We start from the raw sequence: 17947 nt of genomic DNA, 5'->3' as shown, positions 1-17947 counted from the left end.
GTGTAAAAATATAATCCGGAAGGCCAAATAAATTTAAAGAACAGCTAGCCAAAACCACAAACACTAATAGCAATTATTTGAAGTATGTCAGCCTGCTAAACAATCAGCGAGGCTACTGGATGATCGAGATGCTGAAGGAGCACTCAAGGATGAGAAGATCATTGTGAGAAACTAAATTAATTCTTAGCATCCTTTTTCACAGCTGCAGGATCTGCATGATGGAGCTAGGCCAAAGTTGGCAGCACGGGCACTGACAGACTGGGGTGGGTGATGTGTTCCTGAGATCCCAGGGTTCCTGCTGCATTGAGGGCTTATTTTATTAGGTCCCCAGGTAAGACTGACTAGAACTGTCCCTTCACCCTGTACCCAAGGAGCAGAAGGATGTGACCACTAGGTATCACTGCCCAGAGAGCTTATTTTATCTCTCTGCTCTTATCAGCTCTTCCCTGGGATGGGACAGCTGCATCATTCCAGGTGTGGTGGTGACCATCGGGATTGCTTCAAAAGCACTCCAGAATGAAATCACAATGGAGGTGATGAGGTCAGGTAGGCTCCCTGGGCCCCAGTATAAATAAGGGAGGCATCCTAGCTCTGTGCTTATTGGCTTGGTGGTGTGGAAGGAGCAGCAGGTTCTTGGGTTTCTTGAGACCCAAGAGCTATGCAGTTAGGCTATGTCTACACTGGTGGCGTGTCTACACTGCATGCGCATTCTTGCGCAAGTAAATTTACAGTCTAGCGTCGGAAAACAGGGCTTCTTCCAGCCTCCTGCTACGGGACAAGCCCAAGAAAGAAACCAACAGAACACCACTGGCCATCACCTACAGTCCTCAGCTAAAACCTCTCCAATGCATCATTAGCGATCTACAACCCATCCTGGACAATGATCCCTCGCTTTCACAGGCCTTGGGAGGCAGGCCAGTCCTTGCCCACAGACAGCCCGCCAACCTGAAGCATATTCTCACCAGCAACTACACACCGCACCACAGTAACTCTAACTCAGGAACCAATCCATGCAACAAACCTTGGTGCCAACTCTGCCCACATATATACACCAGTGACACCATCACAGGACCTAACCAGATCAGCCATACTGTCACTGGTACATGCTCCTGCACATCTACTAACGTAATATATGCCACCATGTGCCAACAATGCCCCACTGCTATATACATCAGCCAAACTGGACAGTCCCTATGTAAAAGAATCAATGGACACAAATCAGATATTAGGAATGGCAACATACAAAAACCTGTAGGGGAACACTTCAATCTCCCTGGACACACAATTACAGATCTAAAAGTAGCCATCCTGCAGCAAAAAAACTTCAGGACCAGACATCACAGAGAAACTGCTGAGCTACAGGTCATCTTCAAGTTTGACACAATCAACTCCGGATTAAACAAAGACTGCAAATGGCTCGCTAACTACAAAAACAGCTTCTCCTCTCTTGGTAGTCACACCTCCAGATCAGTTACTAGAAGTGGGCCTCATCCTCCCTGATTGGATCCACCTCGTCATCTCCAGCCTGATCCTGGCCTGCATATTTATTCCTGCCTCTGGAAACTTCCACTACATGCATCTGACGAAGTGGGTCTTTGCCCACGAAAGCTTATGCTCCTACACTTCAGTTAGTCTATAAGGTGCCACAGGACTCCTCACCGCTCTTCCAGAAGAGTTATTCCTCTCCCCACAAGGAATAAGCCCTCTTGCACAAGAGGTCAGTGTAGACAGGCAACATGAATTTCTTGAGCAAGAAACTCTTATGGCTAAAATGGGCATCAGAGCTTTCTTGCGCAAGCGAGTGTCCACACTGCCATAGACGCTCGTGCCCAAAAGCACATGCCAGTGTAGATGCACTCTTGTGGAAGACTTTTTGCGCATGCAGCAGCGGATATAGGTCAGGGCGAGCGGGGCAGCTGCCCAGGGCCCCACAGTTCAATAGCCCCGCGCCAGCATCAGGGGCGGACTGGCCTGGCGGGATACCAGGAATTTCCCAGTGGGCCATCCGCCGAAGGGCCGGCTGGCGGCTGATAGAGGAGGAGGGGGATTGTGACGGGGCGCCAGAGCCCCGCACTTTAAATTCCCCAGCGCCGGCCAGTACGGGCCATGTGGGGCCAAGGGAGTGCATGCGCGGCGTGCTGAAACACCCCACAACAGCTGAGAAGGGAGACGCCTGGACGTGACGTGACAGCACAGCCTGGGACTTTAAAACCGCGTGGCCCAGCATTGCACCACTCGGTTCGGCATGTGGTCTGGGGCCTGGCCTGGGGTCGCGGCTGCCCTGCAAACTGGAAGGCAGAAGGTGGATGGCAGAGGAAGGGGCTTGTGCTAAGGGGAGGAGGGCAGGTCCGGAGAAGAAAGGGGAAGGCACCAAAGGACAGCATGGAGGAGAGACAAACACCAGGGGGCCAAGTGGAGACAATGAGGAAAAGGGCAGGAGGGGAGGTGTCAGTGGGAGGGGGGACAGGGTGATGCTGGGAGAGGAGAGGGGAAGGGCATTGAGGACTAAAGGGAGGAGGGGGAAGTGCTGGGAGAAGGCTTGAAAGGCGGGTTGGGCATGAGGAAGGTGGGGATGGAGCAAGGCATGTGTGAGGACACAGAGACATGAGGGGAATGGGGTGCAGAGGATGGTGAGGGGGCGGGCATCAGGGAAAAAGAGGGCAAAGGGCGCAGGGGCAGAGAGGGAACGGGGGGCACCAGAAGGATGCAGGGCTAAGGGAAGGTGCAGGTGCAGGGGATTCTGAGGGTGAAGCAGAAGGGCAGACACCTGCAGGGGAGGGACCAGCACCAGAGGTGAGAGGCAGGGCAGGTGTGTAGAGGGAGGTGTTAGGAGAGGGGGTAGCTCACATGAGGAGTGGGCACAGGGGCTACTGGAGGAGTGGGTACAGGGTGGATGCCTTTTTTCTAATTTTTCTCCAACAGCTGAGAGGGGAGATGCCCGGGCGTGATGTAACGTCACGGCCCAGGACTTTAAAACCACGTGGCCCAGCATTGCACCACTTGGTCTGGGGCCTGGGCCGGGGTCACGGCCGCCCTGCAAACTGGAAGGCAGAAGGTGGATGGCAGAGGAAGGGGCTTGTGCTGAGGGGAGGGGACAGGTCAGGAGAAGAAAGGGGAAGGCACCAAGGGACAGTGTGGAGGAGAGACAAATGCCAGGGGGCCAGATGCACTGGGCCCCGCAAAACTCTCATCCGCCCCGTGCACAAGAACTCTTCTGAAAAACGGTTCTTGCACAAGAGGCTGCCAGTGTAGACGTAGCCTTAGTGTTTGTCTTTCAGAGAGCCCTGGGGGTGAACTTGAGCCAGGGGATTCTGGAAGTGGCCATGTGAATTAGCAGCTATTTTCTGAGAAGGGCAGGGATTAAGTGCTGGGGGCATGTTTAGGGAGTGTTACGTGACAGAGGATACAGGCAGGGTGGTGGCTGGCAGGCTGAACAAGGGCTCATTGGTTTGAGCAGCGTCTGGAGAGCAGAGAGACCTGATCCTTGTCCAGAGTCAACTCCCCAAACCTTGGAGTGTTTTAATTCTCAACCCAGATCCAGATTTCACAATTACACTTTTTTTTCTATAAAGGAATGAATCCCCACACGCTTTGCTCCAAACAACCCCTGAACGTGGGGGTGGGGATGCAAATCTGCATGCAGATCTGAATTCTGTGGCTCCACTTTATCTCTACCAGATGAAGGATCTCAGGGCCTGATTTCAAGAGAAAGAAGTCAGCTGGCAGGGGAGGGAGGGCTTGGGGCAGAGAGAGGAGGTATGGAAAGAGAGGGAGAGGGGAAGCAAACTCGGAGTTTATAACCAGCTCCAGATTTGGCAGCTGTGAACTGGGCAGAAGCAAAATCTCAGACCCAAATCCAGATCCATATTCCCCCAGCATTTAGATTCAGATCATTCCAGCAATATGTTTTCAAGGTGACCTCGTATCTAGGGGCTCTGTCCTGGGACTTATTCACACCCAGACAGAGTTCCATTTTTTAAAGAAATCATTTAACAGTTATGCTACTTATTATTTATGGGTCTGCATATTTTAAAAAGGAAGAATAATCCAAAGGCTTAATGGGCGACAGTGATTTGTTGGGAACAAGACACCATGATGGTGAGAAGTGCATGGAAACAAGGATAAAGCATCTCAGCCTTTCAGTAGTGATAAGTGTCAGTAATTGTTGATAACTATCATCAGCCTGGATGGCAGGAGAATGATTCACTATGGCCCCAAGTGTGAAAACTGAACTCCCGTTGGGATGCTCTCTCATATATGAGTAACTCTCTTGAAATCAATGAGCTTAAACGTCTGAGGAGCTCAAGTGTGGCTTTTGTGGGATGTTGTTGTGAGCTGGTGGGGTGAGTATCCAAGGCTGTGTCTACGCTGGTGTGATCTAGCGCAAAAGCAGTTGCTTTTGTGCCAAAACTTGCTGCCTGTCTACACTGGCGGGGAGTTCTTGCGCAAGAACACTGACATTCTAATGTATGAGATCAGGGCTTCTTGCACAAGAACTATGATGCTCCCACTTAGGAATAAGCCCTCTTGCGCAACTGTTCTTGGGCAAGAGGCCAGTGTAGACAGGCAACATGAATTTCTTGCACAAGAAAGCCCGATGGCTAAAATGGCCACCAGAGCTTTCTTGCACAAGAGAGTGTCTACACTGGCATGGATGCTCTTGTGCAAAAGCACATCTCTTGCGCAAAGGCACATGCCAGTGTAGATGCTCTCTTCTGGAAGAGTTTTTGCACAAGAACTCTTCCGCAAAAGAAGAAAGTTCTTCTTCACAAAGCAAATAGTCAACCTCTCTGACCAGAGGGCTTTGACTGAGCCTTGGGAGGGGACCCGACCTGCCAGAGCGGCTGCGTTTGCCGGCTGAGGTGCCAGTCGCATGCTATTGTGGGGTCAGGATGTTGCTCCTCTCCCTGTGGGGTCAAGTGGGCCAAGTGCTGGTCTGTGCAGGGACAGGCCGGTGCCTGGGTTGCTGCCAGCCGTCTCCTGTATCTCGCCCTCCTGTGACTGTGCCTCGTCCTGGCCCTGCAGGTGAGGGGGCTTCTCCTGCCGATCATTCGCGCCCTGGTCTCAGCAGGGCTCCTGGACATAGTGCAGGGACAGCCCCTGGGCTACATTAACCTGCTGCTCCACGTGTCAGCCAACTCGCTGGTCAGGGGCAAGGGCATCTCTTCTCACCACCCCCACCCCCAGGGCATGCGGGTGTCTCTCCGTTGGTTCCCTCTCCCTCCACTGGCTTGTTGCCACTTTCAACTGGTATTTGGCCATCTCATCCCCCACACTCACCCCCAGATCCCTGGCTAAGGGGGTTGCCCAAGAGATGTCACTGGCGGGACTCCCCTGCTGTGTCCCAGCACCCGCACTGGAGGGAGCCCCTCCAGAGGGACCCTGCCCTCGTCTTTCCTAGGGGGAATGATGGGAAATGACCCTGAAAACTAGCCTGGCCACATTAAAAACGATCTTTGCCTTAGACAAAGGGCTCAATGACTCCACTGGCCTAGTGCAGTGACCCCCGGTCTAGCCCAGGCTGAGCGAGAGCAGGGCCAGGCCTGGGAGACCAGCACGACTGGTGTCTGTGGGCACTGCAAAGGGAGGGGCAGATCGGAGCTCTGCGGAGAGCTCTGAGGGTGGGGGGGCAGAGCGGGGAAGGGCAGAGCTGGGCTCTGAGGGGGGCAGAGTGGGGCTGGAGGGGGAGGGGCAGAGCGGGGCTCTGAGGGGGGCAGAGTGGGGCTGGAGGGGGAGGGGCAGAGCGGGGCTCTGAGGGGGGCAGAGTGGGGCTGGAGGGGGAGGGGCAGAGCTGGGCTCTGTGGGTGGTGGGGCAGATCGGGGAAGGGCAGAGCTGGGCTGGAGTGGGGGCAGAGTGGGGCTGCAGGGGGAGGGGCAGAGCTGGGCTCTGAGGGGGGCAGAGTGGGGCTGGAGGGGGAGGGGCAGAGCGGGGCTCTGAGGGGGGGCAGAGTGGGGCTGGAGGGGGAGGGGCAGAGTGGGGCTCTGAGGGGGGCAGAGTGGGGCTGGAGGGGGAGGGGCAGAGCGGGGCTCTGAGGGGGGGCAGAGTGGGGCTGGAGGGGGAGGGGCAGAGTGGGGCTCTGAGGGGGGCAGAGTGGGGCTGGAGGGGGAGGGGCAGAGCGGGGCTCTGAGGGGGGGCAGAGTGGGGCTGGAGGGGGAGGGGCAGAGTGGGGCTCTGAGGGGGGCAGAGTGGGGCTGGAGGGGTAGGGGCAGAGCGGGGCTCTGAGGGGGGGCAGAGTGGGGCTGAAGGGGGAGGGGCAGAGTGGGGCTGGAGGGGGAGGGGCAGAGCGGGGCTCTGAGGGGGGCAGAGTGGGGCTGGAGGGGGAGGGGCAGAGCGGGGCTCTGAGGGGGGCAGAGTGGGGCTGGAGGGGGAGGGGCAGAGCGGGGCTCTGAGGGGGGGCAGAGTGGGGCTGGAGGGGGAGGGGCAGAGCGGGGCTCTGAGGGGGGCAGAGTGGGGCTGGAGGGGGAGGGGCAGAGCGGGGTTCTGAGGGGGGCAGAGCGGGGCTCTGAGGGGGGTGACGAGTGAGTCAGTCCACAGGCTGAGGCTATGGAGGGAGGGAGAGGGGCAGGAGTCCTTAAGCCCTCCCCCTCCGCAGGAGCTGTGGGCTTGGCTCCTCGGGTATGTTGCCCTCCCCACTGCGCTGACTCCGTGCTGCTGCCTCTGAGAAGCAGCAGTAACACAGATGCAGAATCCACGGCTACAGGGAGCCAGGTCAGCGCGGCCCTGCGGGGCTCCCGGCATCACAGCCCTGAACGGCCCTCACCGCAGGCCTGGGGTCCCCGCGGCACCACAGGGATGTGCTGGGGAAGGCAGCAATGTTCCCGCCAATCTTCTTCCATGCCTGTGCAGAATCAGTGTTGACGAGCCCCGCGGCCACGTGAGGGGCACCAGCAGCAGGAAGATACCGAGCGGCGGGCGCGCTGCTAGTCACCTGGGTGCTGTTTGGAGCTCTCCTGAGTGGCCGCACGAGTGCCCAGCTAGCAGGGAGCAGCAGGCGCAGACCCCAGCCTCCCCACAGTGCCCCCCACCTGCTCTCCATGGGATGCAGCCCGGGAGCAGAGGCGGGGTGCCTGTGTGGGCGCCACGGGGCTCGTGAGGTCAATCCTTGGGGAAGAGGCCACATCTGTCAGCTCTGCGCGTGCTCTGCAGTCACGCCAGCCCTGCCTCCAGCACCGCTCTGCTGGCGCCTGCCTTGCTGCTCGGCCCAGATCTGTGGGCAACCCCGCTGCACAGCCTGGGGGCCTTGCGGCGGCCGGGCCAACGAGGGCGATGCAAAGCCCTGCCCCGCCGATGGATTCGGCCCCTTCAGCTCCCGGCTGGGCCAGTGGAGAATAAAACAGGCTCCGCCCAGCTCTCTATCTGGCCCCACCTCCCAGGAGCAGAGCCGCAAACCCCATTGCTTACAGCCTTTCCTGTCCTTTCCCAGTGGCCTCACCGACTCCACCAGCTGCGGGCCCAGACTCATACCAAGGGAAAGCCCCATCCCTGGGAAGCAGCCCCAAGAGGCACAGGCTCTGATTGCCCTGGGGGGAGGGGCATCAATGATGGGATCCCTCATTAGCACGGCCCATCTAGGGACATCCCCCTCCCTGACTCCGCCTCCTGGGTCCGTGGCTCAGGAGCCAGTCACTCAGCAAGTGTTTTCTGCAGGGTCCAGGCTGAACAGGTCCTGGGCTCTGCCCTCCCCTCGGCTGGGCTGCGCACATCCCTTCCCTTCCCCTCTCAGACGCTGTCAGCATTCCCCTTGGAGGGAGGGGGCGCGGGGCAGCTGCAATGCTTGTGAACGCCCTGCGCCCGGAGCTGTGTGGGGACGAGGCCAGGCTGTGGCGGAGGGAGGTCACCGATTTAATCCATTACCCTGCGGTCAGAAGGGGTGGGGGTGGGAACAGCTGGGAGTGCAGCAGACAGGCCCTTGGACTGTGGGGCCTGCAGCCTGATGCTGCATGGTGAGGCCCAGGGGCTCTAACGGCCTCTCCCTGGCCCAAGCCCAGCTCCAGCTCCCTCCTCCCTGCTGCGCTAGGCCCTGCCCATCTCTCTCCTGCCCCACGGCTCCTCCTTGCCGGGCTGTGCCGACGCTGCCCCTCCTGGTCCCCTCCTGCCTCTGGCTGGTCCATGTCTGCCCCTCTCCTGCCCCCCTCTCTGGGGATCCCCAAGGCTCCGGCCTCACCCCTTTGCTCTGCTCCCTCCACAGACTGTCAATGGACAACCTCAGCGTCACCTCACCCTGAACATCCCTGCTCCTCCTCTGCCCTCCCCGTCCCTGTCCCCTTCTGCCCACACAGGGAAAGTGACTCAAGGAATCTCTCACCGGGTCTGATCCAGCCGGGATCCATCCAGCCAGGTCCAGGCCTTCTCCGGGGAGGGGTGGGACAGTCCCACCCAGAGCTGAGAGGGGCCTTGCGTCAGGTCCTGGAGGGCCTCCTGCAGGGAGTGTGACAGGCACCTGGTGACCTGAATGTTCTCTCGTGTCCAAGTCATCATCAAGTCCAGCACCAGAATTATGGGGCTGTGAGCCTGGCAATCCCCATGTAGACCCTCCCTCCATCCGTCCCCCTACATCAGGGCTACTCAACTTTGGAAGCCCTGGGGGCCACAGTGATGCTCCGAGCACATGCTGAGGGCCACAACTTAAGCGTGGTTCATAGACATGCAAATCCCTTTTTTCACACCGACAGGCATGAACACAAAGACTACACAACACGCAGGCCCCAGTTCAGTCAGTTCTGCTGATATGAACAAAATGCACCAATTCCCCGATTTCCACCCCTATGGCAGCACTTTCACTGAGCAATGACAGTCCAGGAATTTAACTCCGAAAATGCGCAGCTGCAGAACAGCATGACATCGATTACTTCTTTGTTCTGGCTTCCTCCTGTGGGCCACACGTTGAGCTCTGCGTAAACACAAACTACACTGCGGGCCACAAACAAACAGGCTGCGGGCCACATGTGGCCTACAGGACGTGTAGCCCTGACCTGCATCTCTCTTTCCCCCTCCCTCTCTCCTGGGCCACCCCTACCAATACGCAAGCTACACAGCCATGTGGGGTACCACGAAACCTGTGGCACCAAATTGCCCCTGATTTCATGGTGCTCTAGGCAGCCACATGGCACGTAAATGGTAGCCCCAGCTCCAGCTGACCTCTTACAAGCTGCACCCAGCAGGGCCGTTACTGGGGGATGCTGAGCTCCCCAGCATCTTGGCCCCATTTCTCCACCCTTCCTGCCCCCTTTCCACCACTTTCCCCCAATTGAAATGGCCTGGGGGCTTAGTAGCACCAGAACAGCAGCAGGAGTCAAGCCTGCCCCCTTAGTAACCAGCAGCGAAGCGACCCCTCCCCAGACCACATGGCTCCACCAGTTCCCAACTGCTTCTTGGTACCAGCGACCAGGGGGTGTGTGTGTGAGGGGGTGACTCCGCCCTTTCCCCAAGTCATGCTTCTAGGAGCCTGGCGAGCAGAGCAGACTGGGGCCCCTGCTATCTGCCTCCCCTTCAGCCCTGGGACTGCCCCCCCCCCCACACTCTGGCCCCCACAGCTGTTGAGCACAGCCCCTGCCCCAAATGAGGGGAGGTGCAGGTCGGGAGGCACTGGAAGGGATGGCTCTGTCTCTCTCAGGGTGTCTACACTGCAGAGGGTGTTTTTTTTAATGGCCATTTTTCTGAAAAAATCTTCATTTACATCTACATTGCAGCTGTGTTTTTTTTTTTTAAATCATCGAAACAAAGAGGTTTTTCTGACATTGGAAATCCTCTTTCTACGAGGAAGAAGCCCTTTTCCGAAAGAGCTCTGTTGCATAAAGGCGTGTGTGGGCGGGGAAGAGGGAGTTCTTTCACAAGAGGAAAGAGGAAGAAGCCCAGGTGTCCTGGTGACCACTCCATCCATAGCAATCCCAGCTTACACGGGAGAGAGCGTCCGTTCAGTGCGGACAGTATCTTTACACTGGCCACACAGCTCTCTGTGCTGTGCAGACGCTCTCTTTCGGAAGACGTTATCCGGAGGATCTCTTCCGGAAAAGTTTCTTCTGAAAGAAGCCTGCAGTCTAGACAGAGCCCCACTCGCACTCCCAGCTGAGCGGGGTTCAGCACACGCACACAGGAGAGGCTAACAATGGCTTAGAGCTGCCTCTGTCACCTACCCTGTCGCTGAGACTAGTGATTTCTGCTGGGCCTGTCAAAGCTGCCTCAGGAGTTTGGACCCCCCTTAGTAACCAGTAATGGGAACAGGGACGTCCAAACCGAACCGCTGGCAGCTGTGAAACTCCCAGTCCTCAAGTGTGTCTAACCAGGCTCTGTACCCAGGCCCAGCCTGGCAGAGGCAGCCCCAGCAGGGGGTTACCGGCCCCTTTACCAGCTCCTCCCGGTCCCGGATCACCAGCAGCTGGGAGCCCCTCGCGGCGCAGTCGCTGCGGCTCTTGTTCCAGGTTTTATTTTCTGTGGAGACCCAGTAGCACTTGTCCCCGCGCAGCCGCCAGTCCGAGGGGCAGAGTTTGCACCCGGCGCCCCCTGCAAAGACACGGGCACCATTAGTGCTCTGAGGCTCATTCCCAGCTACCCCCTTCCTGTGACGGGCAGGGATGGGGATAAATGGGTTTGAATTAGAGATGTTCCATAGTGGTTAACCGAACAGTCGAGTAACTGCATGAATTCGTATCCCTTACTCGATTATTCTATAGTCAGCTGCCCGTGCGCTCCAGCCCCACTCCCGAGGAGCCCCTTGCCCACCCACCCTGCTGCCTCTGTATCAGGGGCAGCAGCAGAGGTGCCAGGCGGGAGCAGGTCTGCAAGGGGAACCCGTTTAAAAACCAGCTCTCCTCTTGGGACAGCAGCAGCCCCTGTCCAGGGGTTGGGGGCATGGCAGGAATCTGAGCTCCTGGACCAGCAGCATGTGTGTCTATTGGTGGTGCACATCCACACATGCCTCAGTGCACAGGGCATTCTGCACACGGCTGGAAAACATTAGAGGGAACATTGGCGAGGGACCCTTCCAGCAGCTCCACGCCAGCAGGACTGGTCTATCTGGGACCAGGTAAGTACCCACATTAAGACCCCTTTTCACAGCCAGAGTGGCCTAGAAGGTCTTGGAGTAACTGTGGGATAAACTCAGACTAGCAGGGAAGGCTGGAACCAAGGGGTGATGTGAAATGGGGGGGACATGGGCCCAGATGCCAGGGAATGGTGTGTGTGTGTGTGTGTGTGTGTGTGTGTGTGTGTGTGTGTGGAACCATGAGACAGTGTCTCTAATAATGAGTTTTGACCCCACCTCCCACCGAAAAAAACCCTGGATCACTTTGTATTACAGCTATTTCAATCTTCCCATGTAATACCAGAAAACGGACACTAGGTGTCACTGCCCCACAGCCAGGCCCTGCTGAGGCAGGTACATTCCCAGCCTGGCTCTGAGTGGGGATGGGGACTAGATCAGTGCAGCCAGCAGGGGGCGGCGTGTCCCTGCCCTGCAGGAGCCCCATGGCCTGGCCCCGCAGCTGGGTTCCCTCTGGCAGTGCCTGGGGGTGGGCGGCTCAGACACACATGAGCTGGGGTTACCTGCTGGGCCGGGCTGGGCCGGGGGGCACAGCTGGGATCGGACACGCTCCAGGCAGGCGCTGCAGGCTGCTGTGCTGGGGTCCCCACTTCCAGGGGCTGCCGGGGTCTGTCCCTTCTCTGACGCCAGGTGGGAAACTGCAAAGCAGCGTTGGGGAGAATGGTGACTGGTCAGTGTTACAGGAGGGTGTTAGACAGGAGAACTGACAGAGCCCCGTGAAGACAGAACTAAGTCTGTTCAGCCTCATCACTTCTGACTCCCCTGGGCTACTGGGTCTGAAAAAGTGGCTGGGACTGAAAAATCAGCTTGAGAGATACCTAAATCCCTTGGGCCTTTCTGCAAACCCAGCCTGTGTTTGCAACTCTCTCAGAGTATGTCTACACTACAAAGTTAGTTCGAACTAACAGACGTTAGTTCGAACTAACTTTAATAGGCGCTACACTAGCGCTCCGCTAGTTCGAATTTAATTCGAACTAGCGGAGCGCTTAGTTCGAACTAGGTAAACCTCATTTTACGAGGATTAAGCCTAGTTCGAACTAGCTAATTCGAATTAAGGGCTGTGTAGACTCTTAATTCAAACTAGTGGGAGGCTAAGGCTTCCCAGGTTTCCCTGGTGGCCACTCTGGCCAACACCAGGGAAACTCTATGCCCCCCTCCCGGCCCCGGACCCCTTAAAGGGGCACGGGCTGGCTACGGTGCCCGTGCCAGGTGCAAGCCTGCCAGCACCCAGCCAGCAGACCCTGCACCTGGCACGGATCGAGCCACCCACCCGATGCCCCTCAGCCCTCCCCCTCTTCCCGGGACCAGGCTGGCGGCTCCCGGGAGCTTGCCCGGGACCGCAAGAGGCGGGCACCCGCCTGGGCTAGTGCGGACATCGTGGACCTTGTCCACGATCTCCGCACTAGGCACAGGAAAGTGGCCGTCTAGGGCAGGAGAGCTGCCAGCCTGGCCACCCAGGAGCAGGAGTGCATGAAAATCAAGGTGGTCCACTAAGACCCCACGACCCTGAGCCCTGAGCTTACAATGGCCGTCCTGGGTCAGACCAAAGGTCCAACTAGCCCAGTAGCCTGTCTGCCGACAGCGGCCAACCCTAGGGACCCTGGAGGGGATGGACCGGAGACAGTGACCAAGTCATTTGTCTCGTGCCATCCCTCTCCAGCCTTCCACAAATATTGGGCAGGGACACCACTCCTACCCCCTGGCTAATACCACTCCATGGACCCAACCTCCCTCACTTGATCTCACTTCCCTTTAAACTCTGTTCTAGTTGTAGCCTTCACAGCCTCCTGCAGCAAGGAGTTCCACAGGTTGACTCTTTGCTTTGTGAAGAACAACTTTCTGTTACTAGTTTGACACCTTTTACCCATTCCTTTCCTTTGGTGTCCTCTAGTCCTTCTTTATGGGAACTAATGAAGAACTTTTCTGTATGCACCCTCTCCACCCAACTCCTGCTTTTAGAGACCTCTATCCTGTCCCCCCTCCATCTCCTCTTTTCTAAGCTGAAAAGTCCCAGTCTCTTTAGCCTCTCTTCATATGGGACCTGTTCCCAATCCCTGATCATGTTAGTTGCCCTCCCCTCTCCCAGCCTCTCTCTTCCCCTCTCCCACCTCCTTTTCCCAGTCTCCCCCAGTTTGTTCAATAAAGACAGATTCCATTTTTGAACACAATTGTCCTTTATTTTGTACATCAAGAAAAGGGGCTAGGGAAGGGTAAGTGGAAGGAGGTGAGGGAGGAATGGGGCACGAGCCCCCGATTGGGAAGGACTGGGCTGGCTCTGTGGGCTTCTGGGGGTGGAAGCTCTCCTGCAGCCCCCCAATTGCCCCCTCTCCCCAGATGGCAGCCTGCGGCAAGTGCAGCCGGGCTGATGGCCGAGTGGTGTGATGTGCCCAGTGTGGGCACTCCGGGTACTCCAAGCCAGGACAGGTTTTCAAGCGGGGCACCCCTTAGAACTGTCTGTCCGGGGTGGGGGTCGGGACCCTTTAAGCACAGCCCTCGGCTAGCCTGAGACAGCATCTCCACGCTCTAAGTAATCCTTTGATGCCCTGCTGGCACTGCTTCCGGCCATCCTTAAGCCCTGTTCAGGGTCCACTTAATGTGGACATGCTAGTTCGAATTAGCAAAACGCTAATTTGAACTAGTTTTTAGTTCTAGACGCGTTAGTTCGAATTAGCTTAGTTCGAATTAACTAATTCGAACTAAGGTAGTTCGAATTAGCGCTGTAGTGTAGACATACCCTCAGTTACTCACCGCTCTCCTCCACAGTGTCAGAGCACCTCAGAGTCTGACCGGATTTAGCCTCCCCAGCCCAGGTGAGACACAGCACAGAGCTGTTATCACCACTGTACCACTGGAGAAACTGAGGCACAGAGGGAGGACCAGTCTGGATCCCAGGCTGGGGACAGACCATGTGATCTGGCCCTCTGGGGCTGCAGGTTCAATACAATGCAGCTCTCCTCACCTGTGTCGGGTCTCAGAGGAAAGGCCAGGAGACATGGGCGGGGGTGTGAGATCGCACAGGAAGCTGAGGGGCTGGGCTGCAGCCCTGAGGGTGTCAGGCTGGTGGTCAGAGTGCCTGGGTCTCTCTGCTGCTACAGTCATTGCTTTGCTCACAGACTTCCTCCCAGGCTGGGATGGGTGCCCCTCCCCTTCGAGTGCTCCCACCTGTGAGGGGCACAGCCTGCCTGCTTAGGACTTTATCTGGCATCTGTCACTTCCCCTCTCTGCCTCTTGCCCACATTCCCTGTGATGCAGGGGAGGATCATGGGATAATTCAAGGATTTTAGGCACCTAAAACTGCAGCAATGCCTGAGGGAGGTTTTCAAAAGCACCTCGGCCCAGCTCCTCAACAGTATCCAGGTGCCTAACTCCCTTGGGTGCTGGGCAGAGCAATATATTTGGGAACCTAGGCCCTAAGGGCCCAATTCCCATTTATTTCAATAGGCTTAAAACAACCCACTAGGGCAGGGGTTCTCAAACTTGTGATACTACGACCTCCCTGTAAGTTGCTCTCAACCCCCCTTTCAGTTGCTGAAACCACCCTCTAAGTTGCTCGCAAGCCCCCCGGGCTGGGGGAGGGGGTTGGGACCCACAGTTTGAGAAACTCTGCACTAGGGGCATGTTTACACAGCAGCGTCATTTCTACACTTCAGACCCTTATTTCAATACTAGCCAATAGCGTGTCATAAGATGGGATTTTCGGGTCTCTCCTCTTCATCCCTCTCTCTCTCTCCTCCTGCTGCCTCCTCCCACTCTCAGCTCTCCTCCGCCTCCTGCCTCTCTCTCTGTCTCTGTCTTTCTCTTCTCCTCCCTCTCACGTGGGGGACCATGGAGCCCAAATGGCCGTTTGGGCTCCGCACTCCCCATGCGGGAGCAAGTGGCGCAAGCGGCCGTTTGGGCACCGCGCTCCCTGAGCTGCATGGGGTGTGCGGAGCCCAAACGGTCGCTTGCGCCACTTGCTCCCCCTCAGCGGCCCGGCTGAGCGGTGCAGAAGTCAGCTGAGCCCCATGGCAGGAGGTGAAGGGGGGCACGAAGGGGGGCGGGGCAGTGATGCACACAGCCAGGCCCCGCCCCCTGGCCGTGTACGCCACCTCCCCCCTTCCTCTCCTGTCTTGGCGCTTGGCTGACTTCTGTGCTGCTCAGCCGGGCCGCCGTGGGGGAATAAGTGCAAGTGGCTGTTTGGGCCCAGCGCTCCCCATGCAGCACTCCCCATGCAGCACTCCTGGGGAACAGCCAGGGAGGCAACTCGCCACCCAGAGGCAACAGTCAGCATTTCAGCGTTACAGAGTCACAGACATGGGGCTACTATAGATATGACTAGCCAATTAGCCCGGCATAAGACGGGATTTTCAGGTCTCTCCTTCATGTCGGTCTTCTCTTCTGAGCCTCCGGTCTCTCGCTCTGTCTCTCTCTCTCTCTCTCTCCTCATCCTACTGCCTCCCCCACCCCCAGCTCTCCTCCGCCTTCTGCCTCTCTCTGTCTCTCTCTTTCTCTTCTCCCCCTCCTGCCTCTCACTCTCTCTCCGCTCTCCTCTGTCTCTGTAGGGGATGCATGAGTGTGGCGGACAGCACCCTGGGATCTGCATGCGCCTGGGTGAGTCCGGCTCCCCGCAAACCAATTCCCTCTCCCACCAGCCAGTTCCTCCTCCTGATTTCCCATGGCCAGCCTCACTGCCCCTGACTCCCACCCCCCACGCCCCACCAGCTTTGCTTCCCACCAGCCACCCAAGCTCCATTCTCCCCTGGGCAGCTACTGATGCCTCTGCCCCTCCCCCCAATATCTGCTTCCCCCCCAGCCAGCCCGCTCCTCTCCCAGCCAGTCCCTCCCCCCTCCCGCCCCCGATCAAGGGTGTCTGGGTTTTTTTACACCCTACCCCAGTGACGTACACAGCCAGGGGGTGGGGCCGTGTACATCACCACCCCGCCCTCCTTCCCCTCCCGCTGTGGCGCTCGGCTGCCTTCTGTACCGCTCATCTGGGCCGCCGCGCTTGCACTGCTTGCTCCCCCACCGCAGCCCAGCTGAGCGGCACAGAACTCAGCCGAGCACCATGGTGGGAGGCAAGAACACCCCCCAGAGGCGAGTCTGTAACGCTACAGCTACTATAACCAGTCTGGAACACCCCCCAGAGGCGAGTTTGTAACGCTACAGCTACTATAACCAGTCTGGAACACCCCCCAGAGGCGAGTCTGTAACGCTACAGCTACTATAACCAGTCTGGAACACCTCCCAGAGGTGAGTCTGTAACGCTACAGCTACTATAACCAGTCTGGAACACCCCCCAGAGGCAAGTCTGTAACGCTACAGCTACTATAACCAGTCTGGAACACCCCCCAGAGGTGAGTCTGTAACGCTACAGCTACTATAACCAGTCTGGAACACCCCCCAGAGGCAAGTCTGTAACGCTACAGCTACTATAACCAGTCTGGAACACCCCCCAGAGGTGAGTCTGTAACGCTACAGCTACTATAACCAGTCTGGAACACCCCCCAGAGGCAAGTCTGTAACGCTACAGCTACTATAACCAGTCTGGAACACCCCCCAGAGGTGAGTCTGTAACGCTACAGCTACTATAACCAGTCTGGAACACCCCCCAGAGGTGAGTCTGTAACGCTACAGCTACTATAACCAGTCTGGAACAGCCCCCAGAGGTGAGTCTGTAATGCTACAGCTACTATAACCAGTCTGGAACACCCCCCAGAGGTGAGTCTGTAACGCTACAGCTACTATAACCAGTCTGGAACACCCCCCAGAGGCGAGTCTGTAATGCTACAGCTACTATAACCAGTCTGGAACACCCCCCAGAGGTGAGTCTGTAACGCTACAGCTACTATAACCAGTCTGGAACACCCCCCAGAGGCAAGTCTGTAACGCTACAGCTACTATAACCAGTCTGGAACACCCCCCAGAGGCGAGTCTGTAACGCTACAGCTACTATAACCAGTCTGGAACACCCCCCAGAGGTGAGTCTGTAACGCTACAGCTACTATAACCAGTCTGGAACACCCCCCAGAGGTGAGTCTGTAACGCTACAGCTACTATAACCAGTCTGGAACACCCCCCAGAGGCGAGTCTGTAATGCTACAGCTACTATAACCAGTCTGGAACACCCCCCAGAGGCGAGTCTGTAATGCTACAGCCACTATAACCAGTCTGGAACACCCCCCAGAGGCGAGTCTGTAATGCTACAGCCACTATAACCAGTCTGGAACACCCCCCAGAGGCGAGTTTGTAACGCTACAGCTACTATAACCAGTCTGGAACACCCCCCAGAGGTGAGTCTGTAACGCTACAGCTACTATAACCAGTCTGGAACACCCCCCCAGAGGCGAGTCTGTAACGCTACAGCTACTATAACCAGTCTGGAACACCCCCCAGAGGCGAGTCTGTAACGCTACAGCTACTATAACCAGTCTGGAACACCCCCCAGAGGCGAGTCTGTAACGCTACAGCTACTATAACCAGTCTGGAACACCCCCCAGAGGCGAGTCTGTAACGCTACAGCTACTATAACCAGTCTGGAACACCCCCCAGAGGCGAGTCTGTAACGCTACAGCTACTATAACCAGTCTGGAACACCCCCCAGAGGCGAGTCTGTAATGCTACAGCTACTATAACCAGTCTGGAACACCCCCCAGAGGCGAGTCTGTAATGCTACAGCTACTATAACCAGTCTGGAACACCCCCCAGAGGCGAGTCTGTAACGCTACAGCTACTATAACCAGTCTGGAACACCCCCCAGAGGCAAGTCTGTAATGCTACAGCTACTATAACCAGTCTGGAACACCCCCCAAAGGCGAGTCTGTAACGCTACAGCTACTATAACCAGTCTGTAACACCCTCCAGAGGCGAGTTTGTAACGCTACAGTGTTATAGACTCTCAGACACTGGACTACTATATATATGATAATGCT

General features: G+C 57.1%; 1 long non-coding RNA gene across 1 annotated transcript; it reads right to left on the bottom strand.

Moving 5' to 3' along the window:
* Positions 1-8165: 8165 nt before the first annotated feature.
* On the bottom strand, positions 8166-11677 carry LOC142826435 (uncharacterized). The gene is made up of 3 exons (XR_012900558.1): positions 11543-11677; positions 10347-10501; positions 8166-8419 (listed from the first exon to the last, which is right to left on the bottom strand). It is a non-coding gene; the product is annotated as an uncharacterized LOC142826435 (long non-coding RNA).
* Positions 11678-17947: the final 6270 nt, after the last annotated feature.

The sequence above is a fragment of the Pelodiscus sinensis genome, unplaced genomic scaffold, assembly GCF_049634645.1.
Source record: "Pelodiscus sinensis isolate JC-2024 unplaced genomic scaffold, ASM4963464v1 ctg39, whole genome shotgun sequence".
NCBI classification, from domain to species: Eukaryota; Metazoa; Chordata; order Testudines; family Trionychidae; genus Pelodiscus; species Pelodiscus sinensis.
Note: the sequence above shows the minus strand (reverse complement) of the source record. Positions and strands in the feature narration are given on the sequence as shown.